Source organism: Phlebotomus papatasi, chromosome 1 (genome assembly GCF_024763615.1).
Source record: "Phlebotomus papatasi isolate M1 chromosome 1, Ppap_2.1, whole genome shotgun sequence".
Taxonomy (NCBI): domain Eukaryota; kingdom Metazoa; phylum Arthropoda; class Insecta; order Diptera; family Psychodidae; genus Phlebotomus; species Phlebotomus papatasi.
This window is the reverse complement of record NC_077222.1, coordinates 88,674,183-88,697,381: the sequence shown is the minus strand read 5'-3', so window position 1 is coordinate 88,697,381 and position 23,199 is coordinate 88,674,183. Positions and strand designations below refer to the sequence as shown.

At 32.1% G+C, this 23,199-nt stretch overlaps 1 protein-coding gene across 1 annotated transcript in view; it reads left to right on the top strand.

Moving 5' to 3' along the window:
* The first annotated feature begins 216 nt into the window (after window positions 1-216).
* The window catches only part of LOC129804473 (voltage-dependent T-type calcium channel subunit alpha-1G), a 133,050-nt gene continuing 110,067 nt past the window's right edge, over window positions 217-23,199 (top strand). The window contains exon 1 of the mRNA XM_055851805.1: window positions 217-397. The gene's annotated coding sequence lies outside the window, so the exon portion shown is untranslated. The remainder of the gene's footprint in view (window positions 398-23,199) is intronic.

The window sequence follows — 23,199 nt, the reverse complement described above, 5'->3', positions numbered from 1 at the left end:
GCGGTGTTTTCCACGCGCAAAACGTGCATTTTCCGCGAGAAAATGTGCCAGAGATTAATGTGAGAGAATAGTTCTGGCATCCAGCAGAATCATCTGTTGCTCTCGGAGACGCCGTTTCGGTGTGGAAGCTCCCCCATGGGGCGCATGCGTCCACCACCCCCACTCACCGGAGGATCAGCGAGAGAGCCCAGTCTCGACTTTTCCCAATTTTCCATCAGTCTCCGCAGTAACTTCATCACGAGTAGTTGGTGTTTTTGGTTCGGTGCGTGGGTGAAAGAGGAAAAAATTGTCTCTGTTTTTCCTTCCTTGATTTTACTGAGGTGTATTCCCTCCTTTTGAGTGTTTTGTGCCACAATTAATGGGGGTAGCTTTGTGTGAAAAGTTTGGTGTGATTTGGGTATGAAAAATTTACTTAGTTTTTTTTAGCTTTGGAAATTGGAAAAGCTCTCTACTTTTGCCACAGAGAAGAAAAAGCCTTGTCCATCTTTTTCTTCTTTGATTCTCTGAATATGTTGGGAAAATATTTCTCAAGTGTGTACTGAGAATGTGTGTGTGCATATATGAAGAAAATTATATATCTGAGGAGAAAAAAAAAGAGTAATACTTTTTTTCCTTTTGAAAGAAGAAAAAAAGGAGGATTATTGACCGAAAAGTGGTCTCATTTTTCTCACTACTCCACCTCCATGGAAAACTCGTACAATTTTCCATCCCCCAAAACGATGGAAAATGGGGGTGCTCCCTCGCAATGAAAAATCCAACGCCCCTTGTTCATTATTAATTGGAGCCTTGTGCTTTTTGGTTCCAAAATTGCTCACAATTTATCGAGGGGGGATTTTGTAGGACAGGGGAGGTGCCTAAATGTGAAAAATCGCATTGAGGGTGGATGCAAAGATTTTTTCAAACGTACAAATATCCCGTACCAATCTTCATCCGCGAAAATTCTCGTGCACGTCGCGAGAAAACGCCACACAAAAATAGATTTTTGGTAAACTTGTCGGAGAATTTTCACTTTTGTTTATATTAATAATCAATAAATAAAAATATATTGGTGCGATCCGTGTGTAAGCACGGATTTTCCGTGGAGTTTGTGTCAGTGAAGAAAATGAGGAAATCCAAGTACAGCTGCTGCCCGCAAACCAAAAGTCCAGGGAAAAAGGTGCAGAAAAGCACTTGGGAATCGCTAAGCTAATTGTTTTTCCTTGCTTGCGGAGAGATTAGGAAAATTGAGAGACTTTCTTATATACAGAAAATTCTCTGAATTTAGTTCTGAGGAAGTTAAAGTGCAATTTATTATCTAAAAGGTTCTTTTTATGGTAGTTTAAAGGGATTTTGGGAATAAAGTTCTAATGATTAATTCTTGTGGGAATTTCAAATGCCATAGCTCGTTAAATTTCTCCAGATTTGAATTGTTTTGAGTTTTTGAGGACTCTGGGAGTTTCTAATTACTAAATTTGTATTTTAGAGAAAATAACTAACCACTTGAGAACATCAAAACCTTTACTAATTACCGCTAATGTCACTGGAATCGAAAAAGAAATAACAAATAAGAAATAATAAACTTTAAAAAGAACTTGTCTGTAAATATGATTTTCTGTTAAAAAAAAATCGTTCCCTAGGGTAAGGGCTCATAATTTTGGACAGTCTGCTTATAAGCATCGATGTTCGAAGTTTGAAGTGCGATATTTTCAATAATAATTTACTTTTCTTGTTACTTTCTTTTTAGAAGGGTTGTTTAGAAACTTGGCAAGATATTATTTATCATCTTATTTTTACTAAAATTAGTTTTAATACGTTTAAAAATGAATTTATATGTAGAGGTGAATTTGACTCTTATTTTGGAAAACTTGGTTATTAATTTGGACAGCTAATCAACATTTCATATTCAAAATTTAACGTATTTAGTGTTAAAATCTTCCAAAAAGATCATATATTTAGATAGAATTCATTATTCATCAAATAATGGAATAAAAATCTATAATTTTATTCAATTTATTTTTAGTGTCCAATTTTATCCTCACAATGTCCAAAGTATGAAACTGATCAAAATTATGAGCTCTTCCCCTATATGATGTTTAATTATGAGTATGACATTTACACTATTACAAGTTCATGATATAAATAAAAATTTATAACTTCAAATAACATTTATTATCATTACAATTTAATACATTTTAATAAATCCGATAAATTCAATAATATCCCTGTTATTTTTCTATATTTAATAATTTAAGAGGACAATAAAAATCAAGTCAATTTTTATTGTTATTAAAATTTTATACTAGGGGAGAGTGCGTTATCTTCGAACAACTCAAGCTTCGAACCATTAATTTTCTTCAATATGTTTTTTACAAATTTGACCCACTATAATATAAAATTTTTAATAGTTAATTCAATACCTGAAATTTCCTGAAAAGAGCCATGAGTCAAATCCATTAAAATTATAGAAAAAAATTGAGTTGCTCGAAGCTTGAGTCATCCGAAGGTATCGGCCTTACCCGTACTTACTTTTGAGCTTTCCATAAATGCCAGTGGTTGGCGCTGGATGCTGGACTAACTCATTTTTTATATAGGGCAGACTGGGGCAAAAAGTCACAAATCGAAAATTTGAAACTTCAGTATTTTTCAGGGTAAAAAAGATAGTGGCTTAATTTTTTTTCTATAGATAACCTCCAAGATTTTTTCATAGATAGCAACCTTCTTCAGTGTCGTAAATTTCTTGTTATTATTATTATTATTTTCTGTATTTGACGGGACGTCATCCAATATGGATGGTTTCCCGTGAAGTTGTATGCATTTCTTATAAAATATTTTTAATATTACAGTTACTTACAAATTTTAAAAGTTTCTTAATTTCTTCCTTATTATTCGATAGAGCTATCTTTTGGTTTGGATTAATTTGATTTTGGATTCTTTCCCTTTCATATATTTTGCACTCAAAAATGATATGATGCATTGTTAACGGTTTAAGGTTTAAATTTCTTTTTAAACGGTTTTAATTTCTTTTTAATTTTTAAGTTTTAATTTCTCCTAAAAAAGAAATTTAAATGGTTTAAATTTCTTAAAATTCGAATAAGGTATTTAAAAAATAAAAAATTGAGATTTTTAGCCCTATTTTTGAAATATTTTCTTTACAGAAGATATCAATTTTTACCTATTTATATATTATTTTCTAAATAATTTGGATTTTTTGAATACGAAGCCATTATCCGTTTTAGCATTTTTTTAAAATTCTTTTCACCAGAAATCTTTTTATTAAAAATGACCACTTGGGGTAAAAAGAAATAAAAGGTATGGGGCAAAAAGTAACAAAAACTGAAGTAATTTCTGATGTCTTACGGCGAAAAGAAACGGCATTACCATGTGTCGCCGCTTGTGGACACAGTAATCTTGATGAAGATCCAAAAAAAATTAAATAGTACACACAGCCCAATGTATACTCTGGAGGATAAAAATTCTGGCGAGTTGTACTTAATCTATGACATTTAGTTTAAAAAGAACAAAAAAAATCTTTCCATTATTTTTTTGTTTTGTTCTTATTCTGCACTTAAGTGACATTTACTCGGCAACTTTCGACAGACTTCGTTAAATTCATCTCGCCCAATTCGCTATTTTCGCCTTTTCAGAATGGTCGGATAGAGCTTACTTGTCAAAAATAGCCTTTGGAAAATAACCTTAAAAGCGCTTTTATCGTTCAAAAAGAAAAGAAGCTATTCTAAAAGATATGGAGGAATAAATTTACTATGAATATATGTCATCTTACGTTTTTTTTAAATATATGGAAGATGCCTGATACCATTTGCCTCAGCTCTTTTGAGAACAGTCACAAAAGTACCTTTTTGAAAACGTCTCGATAAATGTGTTTCCTTATAAAATAGAGGAAAATGACTCACAAATTTGTAGAGCGGTAACTTTCCTATAAAATTGCGCTAATTAGAAATTTCTCGGGCACTCGGGTAGATCGTAAAAAATAAAATATCCATTTTGTGACTTTATGCCCCAGTCTCTCCTAACCGATAAGATCTAAATTTTGTCAACATTCGGAGCCCCCGGAGCTCGTTTATAAAAAGAAAAATAGTTTTAAATAAATAGAAAACAAATTGCAAAATTGTTCGTAATTTTTTTTGGGAATTCTTACTGAGGGCTTACGAAATGCTTTTAAATCGTTCATAAAATGTTCGTTAAAGCTTATAGTGTTCTCACAAACATTGCTCCATCATATGACCACTTGACAAATATTTTTTCTATTCAGATCATTTGTTTGAAAATCTCAATGTTTGTAAAATTTTGTCACTTGTTCGTACTGTTTTACCAGACAAACAAATCTTTCTGTAAGAACAAAAAAAGTATAAACTTTTAAGAACTTTTTAGTGGGTTACACGATTTACGAACGTTTTGTAAGTCCTCAGTAGGAATTTACAAACATTTACTAACAATTTTGCAAGATATTTTTTCTGTGTATTGATCCTGATTCATAATTTTAAAATCTGTAAAATATTTTGATTTAATACTACACTTCCAAAAGCATCAACTTCGATAAAATAATTGGAACATAACCTCAAAATAAATCTTTCTGTATTCTTTCTGTTTTATTTGTTGAATTTTGGTTAGTTTGGTTTTAATTGAAAGTGTGAGTTTAAATAACCATGAAGATACAAACTATGCAGAATTTCCCTTCTGTTAGGTTTAACTATTTTGTATGCAAATGCAATAATAATTATTTAGTTATAAAGTTAGACTGAATTTTGAGGTCGTACTGTACATAACATTTATAAAGCTATCAAACTTTATTGGAACGAACTAAAAATTTTTCGTATGCAATTTTACTGCTCGAAGTCAAAGAAAGAGCAATATACCGTAGATGCGGATGATTTTGTCCTCCGTGGGTGACTTTGACACTTAAGGAAGGTCTTTACCGAACCGATTTACCATGTCTGAATGATGAGGACCATTCTTAAACATTAGAATTAAAGAAAAGTTTACGAACAGTAGAGGAGCAAAGTTACCGACGGAGGACAAATTCACCCGCATTTACGGTATACAATCCGTCTTTTCCAACTTGTCATCGACCTGGAGCTTAAACGGTAAAAGATATCAACTTACGATCATTGGTAAATCCCAACAGTAGAAAAACAACATTTATTTCTAGACGTTTTTTCCTAAGGTACCCGTAAATGACCAATCTTTTTTAAATATTCTTTTTATTCTGTCCATAAACTTGTAACACATCTAGAGGCCAAACGGAAAGAAATACGAACTTCCGGTCCTCGGGGGACCCCCCTATTAGTCGACCAAAGGTTCATTATTATGATCTCCATTTTCGTCCACCCTGCTCTATTCATCCAAAGCCATGTTTCTTCTCAAAACTATACCAAGCTTTCTCAATGATTTTCGGATATGTTATGAGGGTAGCCTAGACGAACATTTCGTACATGCATAATGACCAGAAAATTCGTTATTTAGAATTTTTCAATGTCAGAGTTCAACTATACTTTGGAGGGTTTATTTTTCAACCGCTTTGCTTAAATTTGGATTTTTTTTGGAAAGGTCTTGAAATTTTCAACCTGAATGCATCGGTCTTAATCGGTAAGAATCGGTTAAGTACCGGCAATTGATTTATTTTTCTTGAGTATTCCTTTTTATTTGTCCGTAAACGTATTATTAATTTCAAAACCATTCTAACATGCTCACTTCATAACAAATTTTCTATTTCAGAACAGTTTTCTGAAATTTCAATTTATTCGATAGTTAACCGAGACAGTATGCAACAGTATACACTCAAAAATTTTGCGAAAATATAATTCACGGAAATTGTTTTTATATTTGTGTAAGAAATATTAAATCAAATTAGAACATAAGGCCCTTATTCCTTATTTCTTTAATTAAACTCTTGCTTATTAGGGTAAGATTGGGTTATTTTGAAATCATATCTAATTTGGAACTGTGAGATTTCCTAACAGATTTAGATAGAAAAAAAAACTAACGAAGAAGTACTTTCGAATGTAAAGTCTTGTACTTCTTCGTGGTTTTCTTTTTCTCTTTGATCATCTGAAACAGTGAAAAAATCTCAAAATTTCAAAATAGATATGATTCCGAATTACCCCATCTTACTCTACAAATGTAATTTCTTTTAAATTACATTTGTTATGTTCTCATTATATATAATATTACTTAGTTTGCAGCGGACATATATTATTTTGAGAATTAATTTATATTATATTAAATATAAACCTGAAAGGTATGTAGTATATTTTAGGAGCTTCAAACTACAACTTTTCCTAACTGGAATGGATGGTTTTATGGAAAATTTTGGACTTTTAGAAGTCAATTTGTTTGGTTAATTTATTTGTTAGTTTAAAACAATTTCATTTCATCCTTATAATAAATTTCCACACAACGAGCGCATTTTTTATTCATCAATATGTTTTAGAACTCATGGAATTTTAATTTTCTCTGATGTATATTATTAGATTCGTTTTTTTCTAAATTAGAACATTTTATTCTCTAGACTGTGAAAATTAAGAGAAATTCAGTTTTTACTTATCGAACTACACTCAAGTCCCGGGATTATGCACGTTTTCGGGACCAAAAAAAACGCGCAAAATGGCATTATGCATCGAGAAAATTTGCATATCCACAGGAGATTTCTTTTGAATAAATCGACCGTATAACTAATTTCGCGCGAAGTAAAAGTATTTAGTCAGAACAAAAAGATTTATTTTATTATTATTTATTTATTTTGTTGTACCGGGATTTTTTTGCCATTTGGTACATTTTTCAGATTACATTTTGTGTATGAGAAATAGGGTAAGTGTGCCAAATTTCGGCATAGTTGCATGCAAGCGCCAAAGTCTTATGTTTGAAATGCAATATTTTAAATTCAAATTGATTTCTTTTATTCTTTCTTCTGACAGAGTGTTGCTTGGAACCTTGTAAAGAGTTTACCGTCTTTATTTACTCTAAAATCATTCTTAATACATTTTAATATGAATAAAAATATAGACATAGCTTTGGTGCCCTATTTCGGCCACCTTTATTCTCATAGTTCCTTGCCCTTCGGGAATTCTTCCAATATCTTTTTCACGTCATCTCGTTTGTCGAAGCAACATTTTTTGTTATTCTTTTGCATTGTATAACCTCTAGAGTACGTAAAATCTAAAAGTTCATGGAAATTCGAGGAACAAAAAAGGTGGCCGAAATTGCAAGCTGGCCGAAATTTGGCACATTTACCCTATGTCCATTCAAATGCTTCAGTCGTTTGCACCGGGCGGGACTCGAACTCACAACTGTGACAGTCGAGCCGGGGGTCACACCTCCCAAGAGCCGAACGCTCTTACCAATTGCACCACACACCCCCTACAAAAAGATTTAATTGTTTAAAAGAAATGCATTAATATACCGTACTTTTCACCAGAATTCTTCAATAAATTGTTAGAATATTTAAAAATTTTACCTTAATAAAGAAAATTACAGTTTCATTCTGAAAAATAATCATAGTGTCTTCAAATTTTCCGCGTCACAAAATAGTATACACTCAGGCGTATCTCAAAAATGGTTTCACAAATTAACTCGCAATGGTAGGCAAACTTGCATAAGTGTATGTGCATAATTCCGTCAGGTTCATGATCTCGAAGTGCATAATGTCGAGACTGAGTGTACACAGAGAGTTAGAAATAGAGATAGAGATACAGACTTGAGACTTTCGGAGAACTCCCCATAAGTCGACTCTGGGATCCTTAACATGCCCCTCCAAAACCATATTTTTTGGGATTGCTCGAAAACGCGTCTTGCAATCTTTTCATTTTTGGATATGTTTTAAAGGTTGTCCAGGCAGACATTTCGTCCAAAAACAAAGATACCGTTGAATCATTCCTAAAAATGTTTTTTCAATGTCAAATGTTTAACAGGTTTTAGAGATCAAATTTCTCAACCGAATGGTGTCATTTTTGGGCTCCTTGGAAAACTCTTGGGATTACTGACAAGTTTGAGCCGGTTCCAACCGTATTTAGAATTAGAAAGGCCTTGGAATTTCAGATATAACGAACCGGTTCCAATCGCTTATCTATAGGTAACCGATAACTAATTTTCATCAGAAATTCAATTATATGACTCTTTAGGTGTGTTTTGAGCAATATTTTGACTGAATTAATCTGTTCAACAAAGCGGTTGTGAATCGGTAAACGGTAAATCATGGTAACACGTTTAAGCTCGTTGGAAAGGTCTTGGGATTCCTGACAAGCCTGAACCGATTTAAATCGGATATGGATCGGAAATGAATTGATTCATAATCGATAACTATTTTTTATGCGAAATTCATTTATATTACTCCTAAGGTATTTTGGATACTGTTTAAAAGTGATTTATAAATCGATTTAAACCGGTTGTGAACCGGTAATGAATCGGTTATGAAACGAAAACTAATTTTTATCGGAAAATCAATGTTATTGCTCTTAAAAATATTTTGGGGCTCTTTTGAGTGATTTAAGAGTCCGTTCAAATCGGTTAAGAGTCGGTAAACGGTAAATGATTTAAAAGTGTATTTTTGAGGTATAGCATCCAAGTCACGTGTTCGAACACTTCGCAAATCCTGGGACTCTTTGCCACTCCTTTTTTATTGAAAGTTCTGTTCTATCGTAATTGTAATATTTTTGGGAAAAGCTTTTACGATTAGTTATGATTCAGTTAAGTATAAGTAATTAAACTGAAAGTATTAAAACTTCGTAAAACTCTCAAAATTGTAAATCTCATAAGGCTTAACTTCTCTAATTTCTTAGCAGTCGAAAAATTTTGGAAAATTTTTACTCAGAAATAGATTATTATAAGGGGAATTAATCTATTTGAATCAGAAGAACAAATTAAATTAGTTGCTATTTACGATTTTGAGACCTTCGGAAACTAAGCAAAAGCTCTATCCTGAAGACGGTCATAGGGTCAAATCTCATTTAGGTTACCAGATATTCTCTGGTATATAAGGAACTCGCATCCAGTGAGATCTACATTTATTTTCTCACAACTTGGGACTACTAACTACTGACCCCATCCTTGCACAAGAAAAATAAAAGTTCAAATAAATAATTTTCTCTGTAAGAATTTTTCCGAGGGTAATATCTATCTCTGTGGTATTCTGTAGAATTTTATCCACTTCGCAATCGATTTCTATACTATGTTTTAGTGGAAAATTCAACAGAAATGTTGGAAAACCTCTGATCTATTAATTGGAATCGTTTTATATTTTCCGTAAACTTTTGCCTGACTCATGCCTTTTCGAATTAAGTTTAAAATTTTCCGTGATTCAATTGGAAAATCCAAATAGTATATCAGTAACTATATGCTCAATATGTTGAATCTCTGTATGCCATATAGATTCTATAGAATTTTATCACAATAATCCTCTTCAGACACGTTTTATTATTTTGTGTGCTGGGAATTTGGTCTATTTCTCACTTGTGCTCTACTACCTAAGCTCCATTTTGCTTTACCAAAAATTTTATCTAACTCCATAAATTGAGGGTTTTGCACTGAAAAATGTTTTTGTTTGAAATATTTGCCAGAAATTTGCTTAAAACACGAGTAAGTGGAGGAAAAGAGACAAAAAGAAAGCTTTATTATTATTGTTGGTATGTAAGAATTTATCTTGGAAAATTGTGATGATGATATAAATTCATTATGTCTCTATTTTACCTAAAGGAATGATTTATTAAGAGAGTTTTTCATTTAAAATGAAAAACATTGAGATGATTCATTAGGAAAAAGTCATTTAGAAAATCTTTCCATGTCTTTTTTTTAATACCGAAAGAACACAATGAAATGAAGAAATTGTATTAAGCAAGAAGAAATTTCCAATTAAAGCGTGATGGTGTTTCTATTAAAGTCCAGCTGTAAACACTTTCAAAACCACAGAAATTCATTTTTATGGCGAATTGAACGACATAGAGAGAGAATTAAAAGAAAACTTTGGAAAGTTCCTAATTAAATTATCTCAGACACAAGTAAAGGGAATTGAGAGACGAACTTTAAGTGTATATATATCTCGGTAGCTTGAAGGAAAAATGTCCATTAATGCTATCTCGAACGTTTTTTTCTTGCTCTGCAACTCTCCAAAAATTCACTTAGTAAAAACACAATTCAAGGTTTTTTTCCTACCTTAACAATTTTCACGAGAAAGTTGAGGAAATGTTCTCTAGGAAAAAGCTCTTGGAGAAGTAATAATCCGTCAACGAGGGTATAAACTTCTCTCTCTATAATGAATGAAATTTATCAAGAACTCCCTGAGCTTTTCTCTCTTTCCACTATACTACATATATCTCTCCCTCAATTACTTTTCATTTCGATTAAAAGCTCAAGTGGAATACTCCATTTATGTGGAACATTTTCAATTTTCGTGTACTTTTCAGGTGGGATTATGAATATCTTTTGTGTAGAGAAATCCCTCTAAAACCCATCCAATTTGTGCTCTCGAAATAGCCGAATAATTTATGATTGTGTATATCGATAGGAAATACGTTGGAACAAATTATTAAGCTCTTTAGCTTTTTGATTATACATTCCCCTGATAATTTAATAGTGCACCTGAATTTTTAAAATCGCGCTGAAGCAGAGTCTAATTTATTGGCTTAACGAGCTTACACGAACGATCTCAAATTAATAGCTTTTCATATTATCGAACTGTTTAATTAATTTAATAAAAAGAGAAATAGAAGCTACATAAAATTTTCTAACTATATTTTTTATCACTAATAAATTATAGTTGCAGAATATATATCTGATTTATTTTGTATTTAAAAATTTAAAAATATGACAAATTGCACATAGGGGAAAGTGCTCTCCCTTCGAATGTTTATGCCTTCGAATAATGTGAATTTCTTTTTTTTTTTCGTAAGAGATTTACACTAAATTATCACGGAATTATCAACAATTGATGATAAGCTAACTAATAGAAATGTGTAAGTCTCTTAGGAAAACTAAAAGAAAATTCACATTATTCGAAGGCATGAACGTTCGAAGGAAGAGCACTTTCTCCTACTTTTAATAACTTATTCTTAATTATTACTCCTATTTTTTTATAATTTATGTAATTATCATTTTTAAATACAGATCTAAATATACAATTTTTAGTTAATTTAATTGTCCTCATTATATTGAATTCTTGCAAATATTTCTTCAAAGGAAGTTTTCATTGTTGAAGATATTATATTACAATTCAATTCTCTTTTAAGAAAATCTTAATAGATGAAACATGAAACTAAACGTATAAAATATTGAATAAAGTGGCAATTCTTTTATCTCTATAAATTTGAATAATAAATTTGTATAATGCATTAGGAGCTTTAAATGCTTTGAAAACTTTACCGAGAGAACACGACTGGACTGTAATATTCTTTATATGATTAAATATTAAATAACTATAAAGCATTAATCTGAAGAATTGCTCAAAATATTTAAATTTATAATTATAATATTTAGTTTCCCATGGTAAAATTTATGTTTATTACGGATGTATTATTTGAGAATATTTCCTAACTAAATTATAAATGGTCACAGGAGAAGTATATAAAATACATACGTAACTTTACAAAACCGAAAGTATGAATAAAAGAGATAGCACCTTTAAGATTCGGTCAATTAGGGTAAAGCGTGTCCACGATAAGATTGTTCCCAAGAATAATGCTTTAAAAATGAAGTCTAAATAGGGTAAGTGTACCAAATTTCGGCATAGTTGCACGCAAGCGCCAAAGTCTTGTGTTTGAAATGTAATATTCTTAACACAAATTGAATTTATTTGTTACTCTTTTTTATAAGGAGTGCTTCTTGGAACCTTGTAAACCGTTTATCGTCTTTACTTTCTCTAAAATCACTCTTAATAGATTCTAAAATGCATAAAAATGTAGATATTACATTTGTGGCCTATTTCGGCCACCTTCATTTTCACAGTTCCTTGCCCTTGTGGAATTCTTCTAATCACTGTGATTTTTTAATTAAATATTCGACTTCTAAGGACAAGACCTATAGGAATTTATAGACACTATAGGGATGCTTGTCTACTGAAGAAATGGTTGAGATAGTCCAAGTAGTTAAGAAATAAAAATTAGTGTTTGGTACTACCCCGAGTTTGGTGGTGCCCCAGTTTCCCCTAATATTTTTAATACAAGTTGACGTTTTTTGTTACTTTTTTTAAGGAGTATTACTTGAAATTTTGTAGACAGTTTATCTTCTTTACTTTCTCTAAAATCATTCTTAATACATTTTAAAATGAATAAAAATGTAGACATAGCATTGGTGGCTTATTCCGGCCACCTTAATTCTCATAGTTACTTGACCTTCCGGAATTCTTCCAATGCCTTTTTCAGATTATCTTGCTCGTACAAGCGATATTTTTGTTATTTTTTGCATTGTATAATCTCTAGAGTATGCCAAAACTAAAAATTCATGGAAATTCAAGGAACAAAACCGTGGCCAGGATTGCAAGCTGGCCGGAATTCGGTACACTTGCCCTATTTAATAATGAATTATATTGATATATTCTCTAAAGTTATTTTTCTTTATTCAGGGAAAGTGCATTTTACACCAAGCCCGTTACGTTTTTGAGAATATTGTTCATATTTGAGAGACTCGACTCTATATTCGAATAATCAGTAATATAACCAAAAAAAAAATAAACGACTATTTATCTAAAAGAATTCCTGTGTTAAATGCATTTAGAAAGCTAAGAAAATTTAATTAGTTTTCTTAGTCAATTTAAAGAAAATTTACTTTGTCAATATTGGAGAAAAATATCTGTAGTGCGATTTTGAAAGTAATTAAGCCAATTGAGACATTAATCATGGCTCAATTCTCTTTCCGTGTAAATAAGAATGACAGTGAATGAGTTCATTTGGCCTCGTTGAAGTGTTACCATATGAAATTGAAAAAAAAAACTTTAACGAAAGAATAGCGATAACACTAAAGGTCTCTACACATTGGCAGTAATTTTCTTCAAAAACAGCATTTTTGACAGAATTTTGACGTTTACACCTACAGCACTGCGTACAATTTCCTTCAAAAAAGCAATTTTTGACGAAAATTGCTCTCAATGTGTAGAGGCCTTAAAAGAATAAAATACTCAAAGAAAACCTCAAAAAGCGAGCAATAAATGTCAACCATAAAAACTTTTTTGAGGTTTTGCCCTCCTAAATATGAAAAAGGCTAGATGCAAACAATGCTCTTATTGTAAAATAAAATTTTCACACTCTGAAAGAAATTTGCAACGCTGTTTGTTAAAATTTGTTATAGAGGGAAGTATTCACGTTTGAATTGGAGTACCCTTGAAATAGTGCTACCATTGTGAAGCTAAATTACGAAAAAACCTTCTAAAATCTGCAAAAAACATCTTTTCGATCAATTAATATCAAGAAGCGCATTAAGGTTAAATTTGAGGTTATGCTGAATTTTAACCTCAAACAATTAGAATATTTTTCATGTATTATCCATATGAACATAGGAAATAAGTGTATTTAAACAAGTTTCTGAATAATTTGCTATCAGAGAAGTGTTGCACCGATTTTTTCATGACTTACCATGCTTTTTCTAAGTAGGTTAAGTTTGCGCCATTCTTCGATATTTGCGTCCTCTATAGCGCTTTAAACTCCCTTCACCTATAAAACGGTAAGATAAGATAAGATAAGATTTTGCCAGGGGTCAGTTCTCCATTTCGGATATTCCGATGCATCCAGGCCACCAATTGGGCCCCTTATGCTTCCCCACTCCTATTCTATCTTATCCCCCGATACGGGTAGCCGCTCTATATCACAGCTCTGTGAGCAGTCAGTGCCGTTACTATGTCACAGCATCCCTTCTCGGTGTGTGTTTGGGATCAGTGACAGCGAATATTTGTATCGATTGAAGTACCACTTTCACATCGAAACTCGTTCTCGTACCAGCCTCTATTGTTTAGGCGGTTCACTTTTTTGTCAATATGCACCATTGACATTACTATTCATTCATTCACTGGACGAATGCAAAGCCGATATGGCATGAGAAATCTTTTTCTGCTGCTGCTCAGCTTTGAACCCCAGACCTCGCAGTCATAGAGCTACTACTCTATCCACTGACCCACTCGAGGCCCTCTATAAAACGGTAACTAATTACCAAATAATCTCATTTTATACTCTGAACCAGCGGCGTGCAAGAACCGTTGAAACCGAATAAACGTCAAACATGTACTTCAATGGTCAAAACGCTACCAGAAGAAACTTATTTTGACGTTTATTCGGTTTCAACGGTTCTTGCACACCTCTGCTCTGAACGCTCTGAGCTTGCTTTTAAGAGGTTAGAATTTGTAGAAATTTAGAAATAAAATTCTTCCAATATGCTTCTTTCTATTTCTTTTCATGTTTATATGAAGGCAAAAAATAAAGAAAAGTTTGTGTAAAATTATTTCAAAGATTGTTAGGTTATGTTCAATATAACCTCACATTGAAACATCTTCAGCTAAACAAGAGAATATAAGCACTAGTGTATAGACTTGAAATACCATTAGGAAAGTTATAATTGAGTTTGTGTGGAAGTTACCCCAGTATTAATCACCACGAATTTTCCAGTTGAGTCATTATGACACCTACTTTATATGAAAATCATTCCTATTTCCTAAATAGTCATCAAATTGAGGTGAATTTTATTCAGTTTAGTGAGAATATTATGATTACGCAAACCCGTAATAAATATTGATTGACAATAAATTTGTTTCCAATAGAAGCAAACTGCAATTAATATTAAACCACTCCTATAGCTCCTACACATTAAATACTTCTTTTTTTAAAAAAAAAAAAGCTTTTTACACTGATGTCAATCCCCGTTGAGCAATAGCTATGTACAATTTAGTGGGAGGCCAAATTGACTAAACGCAAGCATTTTGGTGAATGTGAAAAAGAGTGTGAAAGGGTCATGGTGAATACGTACAGGCACAAAGGGCACATAAAATGACAAAATGAGTGGAAAAATGTGTTGAGCGGCAGGAGGAAAAATTTCAATAGACGCCAAAAGGTCCCACCATTCGGACTCAATTGTAGGCCCCCCAAACCGTGTCTATTTGGAAACATATCGCCCTCGATGGAATTCCCGGTTGCCCTTGAAGATAAATTACATTGATCCGATGGCGGGAGAGCTGGTAGGAAGATTACATTCGCCCCCGTCTCTTTGTAATCCCAACATGGCATATTTTATGCAAAATGTTTGTACATTTCACTGAAATATATAGCACAGAATATCCGCTCGTGTTACGGAAGAAGAAGAGACACCAGGGATATTAAATTACGCGGCCTTAAAAATGCAATGAAGTAAATAATTCAATAACCTCCCCTCTAATCATTTAGTATTGATTATAGTTTTCATTCCGATAGAAGCATTTTTATACTTTTCTAGAAAAATTTCACTTTAAATCCAGTAATATTAGATTTTATTTTCTTATTTTGTCAAATAGGTTAAATCGAAAATTTTAGGTTATCTTAAAACCAAATTAACCTAAAAAGCTCCAAACATTATTTTATATGAAAGATTCTTTTAAACTGAAGCATTCAGGAAATTAAATTAAGTCAAGATGAAAAACAAAACTGCTCAAAAAGTATTTTAAACGAAAATTCTAACCTCAAAACTTAACACATCCTGGTTATTAAATATATATATATAATGTATAATGCCTTGTTATTTCTATAAAAATTATACAGTAGAGTTCCTCAAATTGGAACATTTGGGGGGTATAGATGACATTTCTCACTCCTCAGATTTGAACAATATTTTCAAAAACGTAATGGAGTTCATTTAGAATTTAGAATGCACTTTCCTTAAATTATGAAACAGAACTTTAGAGAATATATTAATGTAATTTATTGTTAAATAAATGAAATTTGTTGAGAAAATGATTATAATATGGATAATATTGAGGAAACACCAGAGAAAAATGGTTCTAATTCAGACTCCATGCAAAACTTTCTTCGCATAACCTCAAATTTTACATTTTAAATTCAACCATCGTCGGTCGTTCAAATTAGAGGAGTTTAAATTTGAGGAAATCTACTGTAGATTATCCAGATTACCGAACTTTTTAAGATTAGTAAAATTGCATTTAACATTTAACTTTGACGTTTGACATTTTCTTCGAGAATAACACATGCATAACCTCAAATATAACCCCACATCAGCGTTTTGAATGATTAAATAGGCCCTTCCTTTGACATTTCAAAGCTTTTAATTGTATAAAAAGCTTAGATCCATTAAAGCTTTTTCACATAACCTTAAAAAATTAAAGTAAGTTCACTTTGAAATACAAACATTTTTCAAATATTCGTAAATTAATTTTGCGTCTAATTAAAAATCTTGCAAAATTAATGAGTAACTGTAAAACTAATAAACAATTTTGAAATACTGTAAATTAGCCCTGGCTACAACGGAATTTTAGTAGCATACTTGTAAATTAGAAATCTCAACTTAAAATTACAAAGTAGGTGCGGTTATGAAATCTTTTGTTGGGAACAAGAAAATAACCAATAAAAACGTTTTTTGTGCGTTTCTGTAATCTTAACATTCCAACTAAAAAGTACTTTAATGCTTAAATTTTCAATTTTGTCTCATAATGCTCTAGAATTATTTCAAAAATCTAGTTCCAACCGGTAAATTATGTTTTATGCGTTTTAGGTTATTTCAGGCATAACCTCACTTTTACAATTTCACCTCTTTTCTACTTAAGAAATCATTTCAATTAAATTGATTTATGGTGACTTCTATATCCAATAAATCGCAATAGTTGAATTTTTATTACCTAAAAAACATGTAAATAAATCTCTGTATAAATACAGATGCGATGTATATAAAAGAACCCTGGAGAGAGGGACAAAGCACCAGTATGAGGCTGAAGTTGATGGATGTTGAATGTGTAAACAAGATTGATTTTGAGTATTATTGGGACTTTTGTGTATGCAGAATGACTCAAAATGACCGATGATACTTAAAAAATGCCAAGTACTCATCACATGCAAAAATAATTTCGAGTAGCCTAACAATGCTTCTAGACATAAATTTAAAAGCGATCATTATAAATTTTCGCTTGTCTCTGATATTTTGTAGAATGTATGATGGTCCCAATTGAAACTCTATCGACCGAATGGTCATTGTGATCTCAAATACAACAATTGTGGGGATTGTGGGTGTTTTTCTCATATTCACATGGGTTTCCCCATCGTGCAAACACTTTTGATGGCCCCATTTCAGACATTATTGCCTCATCTGCCTACTTCAGCAGATATTCATCCCATTTCCCCATCAAGCACTCTCACTACGAAAACTCCAACACATTTCACCATGAAATTCAACAATTTCAACTAAATTCATAATTACTATATGGAGAAAATTTCCACTGCTAAGCACCATTCGGAAAACTCTTCATGTAAAATAGTTCATTCATATATATATGAACTGAATTTCTACATGTTTAACTAATATTTCATGCAAAATCGGAGATACGGTTTCGTTGGAAGAACTTCATGATTGATATTCTCTTGGCATTTCTCATTTCAACGCAAACAATATGACATACAAGCGACATCTTAGCTGAATTTAGATTATTCCACTAGTGCATTAACCTAATTTTTATTGTTTAAATTCTATAGAAAGAAAATTCTATATGATTTTGAAATATTGGATAACATGAGAAAACAGTTTTCGATTTAGTACAAACATTTGAAAGCGTACCATTTCTATGTGGGGTTATGTTTAACCTAACCTCAAAAATGTACTAACAAATATTCTAAAACCTCCAATTATCTTATTGATAAATAAACTGATTCATATTAGTAACATATTTTAGTAGAAAATTTCGTAGTTTTTTTATTTTTTATTTTTTATTACGAAAAATTCTAACCAAGTGGCATCAACAACCAAAAATCACAACCACCTAATTTTTTTCGGTTGTTATAGAATTTATCAAAAAGGAGAAAATAAATAAAAAGTTGTATTATAGCAAGAATTGCTACGGGTCCACATCAGAACGTGCTAGAGCACCCTCATCGCTTGCCTCCGGGAGTGAACCTCATTCCAAGAGAGCCACGAATCCGGCGTTCTCCTTGTTTTACTGGTGAAGACCGACTGAGGAGCAGATTCGATTATGCCTTCGGAATAACTCGCCGAGCTCTCTCAACTCCACCTAACGGAATTATAGCGATATCGTAACTTAAAGTTAGCCGTTGTTATAGCACCCCTCAAAGTTACCACCTCAGCTGAACAGTGATTAATACTGTTTGCGTAGAAGAGTATTTGTCAGGACGGGTTTTCTCCCTCCAATTCTTCTAGGCTCAACAGTCATACTACAGTATTTCCCATGACCTCACATTCATGGTAACCGCTCGTAATGCAATGAGGGAAGGCAGCCATTTAATAAAAGCTCTGTACAAATGGGTAGTGAAAAATTGAATTTGATTAGCAAGAAATCAAATTTGATAAATACGGGTCCCGGTTAAAATCATGAAAGCTAAAATCCCGAATAGGTCGAAATCTCGAAAAACCAAAATTCTGGATGAATCAAAATCTCAAGGAACCCAAATCTCGAACGCCAAAATCCCAAAAGGGCCAATGGTCCCAAAGGTCAAAATTCCTTCCGAGTTTTCGGGATTTTGGCTTTTTTGGAATTTGACTTTTTAGAAGACCCATTCCGGATTTTTGACTTATTTCACGATTTCGACTTTCGGGATTTTGACCGGGACCGGACCGGTTTGCAGAATCTTTGTATTTTACATTTCGTATTTTATATGTTCGTATTGCACATTTCGGATTGCGGAAACTTTGTATTCTAGGACATTTCGTAATTTACCATTTCGTATTTAAACTTTTGTTTTTCTACATTTTAAACTTAATTAATTTTTGTAAAGATTTAAACTTTTTAACATTTTTCTTTTTATTTTACTAATAAAATTAAATTTTTTATTCATCAATAAATTAAATCACAATCAGTATATGATCAAGTGATATGGATATTACATGACCGATGTGTAACTTATTTATGATTAATATTTAACCAGTTTGTAACGATTAACATCCGTTGGTTTATTGATCATTCTTTCTTCGATTTGTTAGTTCGAGCTTTAGAAAGCAGAATATGTTTTTTTTGGATATCCAGAGTTTGTTTTCAATCTTGGGCTTTATTTATTCGAAATCGTTTATACATCCGATTAAGACAAGTATAGATTTATTAAAAAAGTCTTGGAAACCAAAATACGATTAGGGGAAACTGGGGCACCACTAAACACGGTGTAGCACTAAACACTAATTTTTATTCCTAAACTACTTGGATTATCTATATCATTTCTTCAATGGACAAGCATTCCTATAGTGCCTATAAATTTCTATAAGTCTTGTCCTCTGAAGTCAAATGTCTAATTAAAAAATCGCAGTGTTCGGTGGTACCCCGTTTTTGGTGGTGCCCCAGTTTTCCCTAAATTGGTTTCGTTGGGAAACGGTAAAATATGGATGTTTTTTTTTAATTTATTACTTCTATATGATTTTAAGGACATTTTTTTAGTGTATTAAGTAACCACTTTTTGTGGACCACTATGAAAGAAAGCGAGGTAAAAAACAATTCTTTTGATAGCTCAAACGTTTAACGATTTTTTGATCGAAGCAATACAGTATCAGCCAAAAGTTTCTTGACAAAGTTATGTTAGAGAAAAAAGGTAGAAAAATCATTAAAAAATACTTTGTTAAATTTTCGCGGTTATCAATATCAACCCTCTGAGTCAAAACCTTTGGTCGTCAGTAGCATTTTCCAAATGTACTAGTGCATCATTATCATAAATTTTAAAGATTTTAATTATATTCTGTTATGATTTTCTATAAAATATAGCAGTTTGACGACGTAGATTTCTTCCGGCAGTATCTCTGTATGATTATCCATCTTTTAACTTCTATCTTGCCATTTTAACCTAAATTATAAATATAAAATACATTATTCCTTTATTATTTGTCATTACTTTTATATGCATATATTGACCACTGAAAACTTGATAAATGTGCAAACCGACCAGTAGGTAAAGAGGATGTTGATTGCACGTATTTGACTATTTAAAGCCACTTTTTCAAAGCTTTAGCCGATGAAAAATAATTAACTTCTGGAAAAGAATTATTTTTCAGGCAAATCATTCATTTGCGAAAAGAAAAATTTTAAAAAGTGTTTTTTTTATATGGTTTTTTTCACCCAAGGGGTAACTCATTCCCATTTTTTCTGACAAGGGTTTCTGGTTTCTCCGGTTTCGCGATGCAATTTTTCGGTTTCTTGGGTTTCGCGATGCAATTTTTGGGTTTCTCGGGTTTCGCGATGCACAAATTGGGTTTCTCGGGTTTCGCGATGCAATTCTTGTGTTTCTCGGGTTTCGCGATGTAAAAAGTGGGTTCCTCAGGTTTCGCGAAGCGTTTCTCGGACAATGACGAGGGTTTCTCAATATGAGTTACCTCTTGTTTCCACCTGATTTCTCGAACAGCTTTATCAACAAACTTTTGGCGGATACTGTATGTAACCAATATTGATCTATTTTTTCTCAAGAAATATGTGACTTAAGACTGGATATTAAAATACATTGCCACGAGGTCAGATTCATTAATAACATATGGGAAAAATATTAAGTGTTCGAAGCTAGAGTATGTATGAAACCTGAAAGCTTTTCCTTACTATTTCGATCTATTTCTCTAAAGTTTTCGAGTTTAAATTGCTCTAGTTCAACAAAAATTATCGGATTCACTTTATTTAATATAACCTATATGAAATAATGGCTTCGAAGAGGTTATGTCTGACCTAACCTCAAAATTAAACGTGATCTCACATTTAAATTAGGATATTGGAAAGAAAAAGCAAGAATTTCATTTTCAAGTCTTAGATATTGAGAAATGAGTTAGGTGGTCTGATACTTCAGCGTTGAAACGGGATTCAGAGGGCCCGAAATACTTCTGGTTCATTCAGGAATATAGTCCATTTCTGCTTGAACTCTGCTTGAGCTTAATGGTACAGAAATTGTGAACTACACCAAGTTCAAGTCCTACAATTCTGTACTGTATTCAATGTAATATGGTGTAGATCTCTCCTAAATCAATATATTTTTTTGTGAAGTTTGATAAATAAACATAACACAGCCTAAATTTTCTATCTAAATAGAATCTGTGTAAATTTATTTGAGTTGTGAATTGCTGTGGAATGTCATGAAAGTGATTCAAAGTTATGGGAAATGATTTAAAGCTCCCTCACTTGTTGATGCATAAATATTTCTAAAGTACAATATGTTAGGAAAATTTAATATTTGTATATAATATAAAGAAGGTTTTTGCGTCTCTTGACTTCCTCGAAAATCTTGTCTCTTTCACAAATTCCCCTAAAATCCTCTTTCGTTTCATTCAAATTCTCTTGCCTGGGTGAAAGTTCGCTTTAAACTTTTCCTTTTGCCGTATTTCACCCAAGTTAATAAAATTTTGCATGGATTCTCACGAGAAAATACTCTCGTAGAGTTTCCATTAGTTTAGTATTCAATGTAGTATTCTCTTTGATAATCCTGCGGAATTTGTTCTGCGTGCAGGAACATCTCCGTTAGAGCTTTTGGGGAGCTTTTCTTGCTATGTCTTTTACGAAAATATCCATCCCTAAAGATGCGACTATTATATCACAATGACAAATGCGTGACTTGGGTGTTGAAATGGTCAAAGTTGTAAATGGGAGTTGGAATTGGGAGGCAAAAAGTATATGTATCCATCATGATATCAATGCGAAACATTATAAATTCATAAAGAAATTGTGATAAAAAATAAATATGTTAGCAAGCATACAAGTTGAATTTACGATGTGAAGAGAATGTTAAATAAAAGATTCTCAATTAGAATGCTTTAATGTTCTAACTGACAGTGCTTCGAGCTAAAAGTTTTCTCCTGACAAAGGTTTTCCTCTCAAGGTGTTTTCCACAGTGATTTCCTCATTTACTATTCGGTGTTCTAGACAGCACATACCCTCACTCAGAATATTCACACATTTTATCGATTTCTTCAGAAATGCGTATACGTAATTCTAACACGTTGTTGAGCCAAATCCTCGCAATGTGTTAGATACTGTGAGAAAATTTGTCTTTATTCTTGGATATATGAATGAAAATACCTCATGACTGAAGTTTTCTTTTTTTTTTGTGGCAAAAGCCACATAAAAGCGTTTCATAATGCATAAAGAGATGACAAATAAAGGAAAAATGGTTTTTAATAAATAGCGAGCGAAAAATCGAACAATTTCCTCGGTTTTCTTTTACGCTAGAAGAAAACTCTATTAGCAATTTGTGGGGTATAGAAAAGTAAAGATAGAAAATTGAAGAAGAGAAAGTAGAATTGTTGGCTCTATTTAAATGGTTTTAGTCTGATTTCTGTGTGATTCCGGCGAGGAGCTTTTCTTTCACTCATGAATAAATAACGAGTGTTTACTGAAAAAATATGAATCGGAGAAAACCACAGACAGTTTTGCCTTTGACCTCATTCCAAAGATTACATATCAAGGGGCTAATATCTGGCAAAGTTTATCGGACATAAATCCTGGAGAATGAATGAACATTTTATTTAGGGGACAGAAGGTTGTATCTTTTATTATGAAAAGAACTTGGATATAAGCCAAAAGTTTTCTTCATAAAATTGAGAAATGAAAGAAATTTGAAAATCTAGGGTGGAATGATAACTTTTTGATATAATCGAATCTATTGTATCGATAAATTTATATTTGTTTTTGTATATAAAATATTATAAAATCATTAATTGTACAATAGAATCCCGCTATAGGCCATCGCTCTATAGTCCACAATTTATCGACCGTTGATTTCAAAACACTGATTTTAAGTTAGGTTATGTTTTTTAGTACGCGACATGCAATGTTGTCATAATTATTTTAATATTTTCGGCAAACTTTATTGAAGTTGTGATAATTGTGATCCATAATGAAGAGAGCGAGGACAAGTATTACAATCGCAAAGAAAGTGGAAGCCGTCGAACAATTTCAAATTTCAATACTAAAAGTCGTTGATAATTTTAAAAAATGAAATGGACTATAGTACGACCCAAGTGTCAAATCTGGAACCAAATATGGACTATAGCGAGGCTCTACTGTACCATTCTTAAAAGAATGTGACAATCGAAAAAAAAGTTAACGTCATCTCTAATTTTGGTTATGCTTTG